Source organism: Pan paniscus, chromosome 15, assembly GCF_029289425.2.
Source record: "Pan paniscus chromosome 15, NHGRI_mPanPan1-v2.0_pri, whole genome shotgun sequence".
In the NCBI taxonomy this organism is placed as follows: Eukaryota; Metazoa; Chordata; class Mammalia; order Primates; family Hominidae; genus Pan; species Pan paniscus.
This window is the reverse complement of record NC_073264.2, coordinates 101,836,709-101,843,486: the sequence shown is the minus strand read 5'-3', so window position 1 is coordinate 101,843,486 and position 6,778 is coordinate 101,836,709.

Sequence of the window (6,778 nt, the reverse complement as noted above, 5' to 3'; positions counted from 1 at the left end):
AAGAAAGTAGGCGGTCAAGGGAGGTCAGGCCCTAGAGGAGATGAATTGTTCAATTCAGGGTCTCGGGAGTTCCCTTTAGGATTCTCCTTCCCTCATCCGCTCTCCCGTCAACACCAGAGCTAGGGTCCATCTCCGAGGTGCATCCTTTGTCCCACACAGCTCAGGCCACCTTTCACTCTCAGCCTCCCACCTGCAGCACCTCCTGGAGGGCTCCCTCCCTTCGTGACGGATGCTCAGACGCGATTTCCCACTTCCCAGCTTGAGACTCTTCCAGAGCAACTCGCCTCCTGTAGGACACAGATAAAAGTCATCCCCTCGGCCGGGCGCGGTGGCTCATGTCTGTAATCCCAGCAATTTGGGAGGCCAAGCTGGGCAGATCACCTGAGGTCGGGAGTTCAAGACCAGCCTAACCAACATGGAGAAACCCGCCTCTACTAAAAGTATAAAATTAGCCGGGCATGGTGGCGCATGCCTCTAATCGCAGCTACTAAGGAGGCTAAGGCAGGAGAATCAGTTGAACCCCGGAAGGCGGAGGTTGCGGTGAGCCGAGATCGCGCCATTGTGCTCCAGCCTGGGCAACAACAACGAAACTCCATCAAAAAAAAGAAAGAAGGAAAGAAGGAAAGAAGGAAAAAAAGAAAGAAAGAAGGAAGGAAGGAAAGAAAGAGAGAGAGAGAAAGGAAGGAAGGAAGGAAGGAAGGAAGGAAGGAAGGAAGGAAGGAAGGAAGGAAAGGGAGGGGATGGAAGGGGAGGGGAGGGGAAGGGAAGGGAAGGAAGGAAAGAAAGAAAAGAAGTCATCTCCTCAAGCTTGAGGCTCTGCTCTAACTCAGGGTGGGGAACTAAGCTGGGAAGGCTGAGGGCAGTGACCAGCCCGGTGGGGTGATCCCACCTTCTGTACCTAGCAGTTGTGTGACCTCAGATGGATGATTTAACCTCTCTGCACTGTTGGGCTACCCGTCTGTAAAAGGGGAAAACAATCCTTCCCCTCATGTACCTCTCTGTGAAGCCCACCACCCCGTGTGGGAGGAGGTCCTCATCCTAGTTCAGCAGGGCTTGGGTCCCCATTCCGCCGAATGTGTGTGTTGTGCCGTGGGTGCGCCCTGCTGTCCGGTGAGGTTCAGTCATTTGCCGAGGGCATGCGGCCTGTGAGCACTAAGCAAGCCAAGCCTGGGAGTCTCAGTTTTCTCACAATCCCCCAACCACTTCCCCAGGTGAGCAAACCAAAGGCGTAAACCGAGGCAGAGCCACCTTCCTGGCAGAAGGAAAGGTCTAGAACAAGGAATAAAATCTCCATCACGCAGTTTTTAAGATTCACTGAACCTTCTTGCAGCAAAAGCAGCTTACTTTCAAATTAGTCAGCCAGAGTGTGAGTCATTCCTTTGCAAACTCTTGTGCAGAGAATACTAATGTGGGCTGCCCTGTGGATGGGTCCCTGCAGAGGCGCTCACCAGGGACCCTCGCCTAGGGCCAGAAGCACCCCCTCCCTCCAGGGAAGCCGCCCTCACCCCGCAAACACAGGGGCTCAGGCCTTGATCCCCCTCGCCTGCTCTGCCTACCCGCCGTCCAGCCTCTGCCTGCCTCCAGCAACAGGCCAATTAATCCCCCCAACCTGGAACAGCCAGGGCCACAGCAGCCCACGCTGGCCCACGCCGACAGGAGAGAAGCGACCCAAGCTGAGGCCTTGCTGCAGACGCCCAAGGCCACAGGTCTGCTTTTCACCAGAAAGTGGAGGGCTGGTGAAGGTCGGTGTTACGGTAAGGGGAGTGGACGGGGGCACCCGGGGGGCTGTACCTCCTCCCCTACCCAAGTCCTGCAGAGGCAACTGGAAGCCCATACATGCCCACAGGCACTCATCCACAACCATTTGCTAACCTGCACTGCCCTGACTGAAGCTCCGGCCACACTCCAATTAGACTGGGCTGCGGGTGGGGGGCCAGGAAGGGAGAGTTAGCCCCAAAGTGGAGGAGAAGTTCCGGGAGGGAGGTAGTGAGGGAGGGCTTCCTGGAGGAGAGGAGGAGTAAGCGGAGCTTCAGGAGGAGGGAGGTAGCCAGGAAGCAGAGGGTGAGGTGGGGACGATGGGGCCATCCCAGCACAGGGAACAGGCATGCCAAGGCCGGAGTGAGGGGCCACATGCACGGCTGCCACATGACTGGACGGAGGCAGGCCTGGTGGAGAGGCTGGAATGGGGGACCAAGGACTGTATCCCGAGGCCGGCAGGCCCCAGCTGTGAGCAGGGCAGTGGCATGGTCAGGGTGGAAGTCCAGACAGCTTGCCTTGGTTCAGAGTGAACGTGAGATGAGGACCGGAGCTTGGTCGCCGAGGGACCTGGGGCACAGTAGGGCCCCTGTGGGCAGGATGTGACCTCAACTGGGGTCGTCGCTGAGGGATGGAGAGATGATGACGGTGCCTGAGGGATGGAGAGATGATGACGGTGGCTGAGGGATGGAGAGATGATGACGGTGGCTGAGGGATGGAGAGATGATGACGGTGGCTGAGGGATGGAGAGTTGATGACGGTGGCTGAGGGATGGAGAGATGATGACGGTGGCTGAGGGATGGAGAGACGATGACGGTGGCTGAGGGATGGAGAGATGATGACGGTGGCTGAGGGGTGGAGAGATGATGATGGTGGCTGAGGGATGGAGAGATGACGGTGGCTGAGGGGTGGAGAGATGATGATGGTGGCTGAGGGATGGAGAGATGACGGTGGCTGAGGGGTGGAGAGATGATGACGGTGGCTGAGGGGTGGAGAGATGATGACGGTGGCTGAGGGATGGAGAGATGATGATGGTGGCTGAGGGGTGGAGAGATGATGACGGTGGCTGAGGGATGGAGAGATGATGACGGTGGCTGAGGACATGCTGGGGGCCAAGTCGATGGTGCTGTGTGAACCAGAGAAACAGGGGCACATCTCCAGGGGTCCTGCTGGCCCCAGGCCTGGAGAGGGTCCCATGGAGCCAGGGATGTGGCACCTGGGGAGGTCCTGGAGCTAGCCACAGAGGCAGCCCAGGAGCTGGCCATGTCGAGGCCACAGGAAGGCCACTGGAAACACTGTCCACCTGCCTGGCGCTGGACTGAAAGAGAGAGAGCCACTTCATTGCCTGCATTTGACAACGGACAGATCCTAACTGACCACGGGCCCCCGCCTCACCCTCCCTGCACGCAATCCTCAAACACGCATCTGCACCTGCCGCCTCCCGGCCTCTCCACCCACCCACTCTGCATGGGCTCCCATCATGGGGGCAACATGAGTCCTCTGAGACCATGCTAGCAGCAAGCCGAGGGCACCACAGGAATCCCAGGCCTGGTCTGGGCCACTAAGGTTTCTGCCATTGGCACCAAGGCAGGCCTTTACCTGGACTCTCTGAAGATACCGGGAGAGCCCCGTAAAACAGAGATGGTCTCTCCTGCCTCGCTCCCTTGCATCCTAGGCAGCCTAACCAGGAGCGGCCCACAGAGAGGTCATTTCTCCCCTGTGGCAAATCTGTCTCTCCAGGAATTAAAAACATCCCAAATGTCAGATCCAGCAGGAAGGCCCCAGGATGGAGCATTTGTTTGAGATCCCCTTTGCTCTGGGGCTTCAGAACAATGACTGGTCCTAGGCAACCAGGGAGAGAGGAGGAGGCCTGGGACCCCGGGACCAGGAAGAGGGGCTCCCTCTGGAGGCTCTCCCTCCTCCCCTGTGCAAGGAGTTTGTAGCCTTGGGGAGGGTGGTGGAGAGAGAGTGGGATGGTGGGCACGGTCAGATGGGAGTGAGCCCCGGGCAGCCCCCAGGCCCCTTCAGCTGAGTGGCTCTTTCCTGCTGGGAGGATTCCCCTCTTCCCCTCCCTCTCCTGCCTCTCCAGCCCCCAACCCACTCCTGGTGAAGCTGCCTGGGACCCTGAAGGGACTGTGGCAGCAGAGGGGGCTGAGGTGGAGGGGGCTGAGGTGGAGAGGCTGAGGTGGAGGGGGCTGAGGTGGAGGGGGCTGAGGTGGAGGGGGCTGAGGTGGAGAGGGGGCTGAGGTGGAGGGGGCTGAGGTGGAGAGGGGGCTGAGGTGGAGGGGGCTGAGGTGGAGGGGCTGAGGTGGAGGGGGCTGAGGTGGAGAGGAGGCTGAGGTGGAGGGGGCTGAGGTGGAGGGGGCTGAGGTGGAGAGGGGGCTGAGGTGGAGGGGGGGCTGAGGTGGAGAGGGGGCTGAGGTGGAGAGGCTGAGGTGGAGGGGGCTGAGGTGGAGGGGGCTGAGGTGGAGGGGGCTGAGGTGGAGAGGGGGCTGAGGTGGAGGGGGCTGAGGTGGAGGGGGCTGAGGTGGAGAGGGGGCTGAGGTGGAGGGGGCTGAGGTGGAGGGGCTGAGGTGGAGAGGGGGCTGAGGTGGAGGGGGCTGAGGTGGAGGGGGCTGAGGTGGAGAGGGGGCTGAGGTGGAGGGGGGGCTGAGGTGGAGGGGGCTGAAGTGGAGAGGGGGCTGAGGTGGAGAGGGGGCTGAGGTGGAGGGGGGGCTGAGGTGGAGGGGGCTGAAGTGGAGAGGGGGCTGAGGTGGAGAGGGGGCTGAGGTGGAGGGGGTGAGGTGGAGGGGGCTGAGGTGGAGAGGGGGCTGAGGTGGAGGGGGCTGAGGTGGAGAGGGGGCTGAGGTGGAGAGGGGGCTTAGGTGGAGGGGGCTGAGGTGGAGGGGGCTGAGGTGGAGGGGCTGAGGTGGAGAGGGGGCTGAGGTGGAGAGGGGGCTGAGGTGGAGGGGGTGAGGTGGAGGGGGCTGAGGTGGAGATGGGGCTGAGGTGGAGAGGGGGCTGAGGTTGAGGGGGTGCGGTGGAGGGGGCTGAGGTGGAGAGGGGGCTGAGGTGGAGGGGGCTGAGGTGGAGAGGGGGCTGAGGTGGAGAGGGGGCTGAGGTGGAGAGGGGGCTGAGGTGGAGGGGGCTGAGGTGGAGGGGCCTGAGGTGGAGAGGGGGCTGAGGTGGAGAGGGGGCTGAGGTGGAGAGGGGGCTGAGGTGGAGGGGTAGCAGGGTTTGGTTCCCTCAAGGTCCTGGGAGGGCACAAAAAGTAACCGAGGACACCTGGCCGAGTAGGAAATGTGAGCCAACCCAGCAAGTCTGAGCACAGATTGGGTCCGGCTTTCTTGTTGTTGTTGTTGTTGTTTTATCTTTAAAGAAAGGATGAGAGCCTTAAGCATTAAAGCCCATTCTGATAAAAGTGGGGAAGCACCCGTCTGACCCCACGCTCCACCCAGCCGCCCCCAGTTCTGTTGCGGCAGCCTGAGGCACGGCCGGATTTGATCTCTGCCCGCTCCTCTGTCTTGTTTCATTAGCTGACTCTGTGTTTGAGGGTTTTATTGTTTTTGAGTTTGTTTGTTGTTTTTTTTTCAAACAGGGTCTCGCTCTGCCACACAGGCTGGAGTGCAGTGGTGCGATCATAGCTCACTGAAACCTTGAATTCCTGGGCTCAAGTGATCCTCCCACCTCAGCCTCCAGAGTAGCTGGGACTACAGGTCCACCATGCCCAGCTAATTTTTTTTTTTTTTTTGCTAGTGATGGTCTCTTACTATGTTGCCCAGACTGACCTTGAGCTCCCAGGCTCAAGCAATCCTGACTCGGCCTCCCAAAGTTCTGGGATTCCAGGTGTGAGCCACCGCGCCCAGCCTGTTGGAGGTTTTTTAAGCATGCACAAATACACACACACACAGAGGTCTCACCCCTGAAGCTTCCACTTCCAAGTGATGAAACTGACCGATTTTAGCTACCGTGAGAGTAACCAGGTAAAATTCCCCAGAGGAAACTTCTGGGGACAAGGTCAACATGAGTGGCATCTTCACCAGGGGGCTTCGGCGCCATACTGGTCTGATTTTCCCTTCTCTATGGAAGGGTTCCTGTTGCCCCCTCTCTGGCATCTATTACGGGTTTAGCTGTCCTGGTGTTACCCAGGGCAGAGGCCACCTCCGATTTTCAGGGTCAAACTCACACCACGTGGAACACCTTCAGGAAAATGGTTTTTCCCTTCTTTGGAGGTGGTTTTCTTAGACGCATATCTCCAGGAGGAGGGGGACTGCTTTACAAGGGGCATCTGGCCTTTGATAACTCTTCCTATGTGCTTGCCTATTCATTTCCAAAGAGGCTATATCATTTTCCAGTCCTCTAATGCATTGGTGACAATTTCATCACAGCACTGGGGTGTCATTACGTGCAAGATGATCTGATATCTCAGTACCGGTACTTCCCCAGAAAACAGAGAGCCGAGGTCTGTTTTGTTTCTTCCCTTCATCTCTGGAACCACCTTTTCACGGTTATTTTTATTCAATTACGCTACATAAACGTGCTTATTTCTATGATTCCTGCCCTAACACATGGCACTTTCATGCGGTTCAACCCAAAACTAAAGATGTAAGTGGCAGGCTACAACAGGCTATTGAGAGAGCAAAGACCAAATGGCCATTTCTCCTTCCCTCTGGCAGGAAATCCTGAGATGACTTTTCAACATGACATTCAATTTTAGGAAATTAATTCCATCCTCCGACCTGCTTGTTCTTCTAAGGCCGGTGTCAGCCAAACAGCAAGACAGTCAGGTCTCTGAAGCGTCTGATATTGCAGGGGCCAAAGGGGCTGCACGACTCTGGTGCATCCCATAATTGTCTGCTTTTGTCCTGCTGGGCGGACGTCAGGGAGCCTTACCTGGCTTTCTAGCTTGGAGCATGTCCCCAGAACCTTTATCTTCTGCAGCCTCTTCCCCAGCTCAGACATGGCCGGCCCCTTCCCTGGAGCTCTGGGCTGGAGGCCAGGAGCCCTGGGCTTTCTTCCTTTAAGAGAGGGCTCTGACCAACAA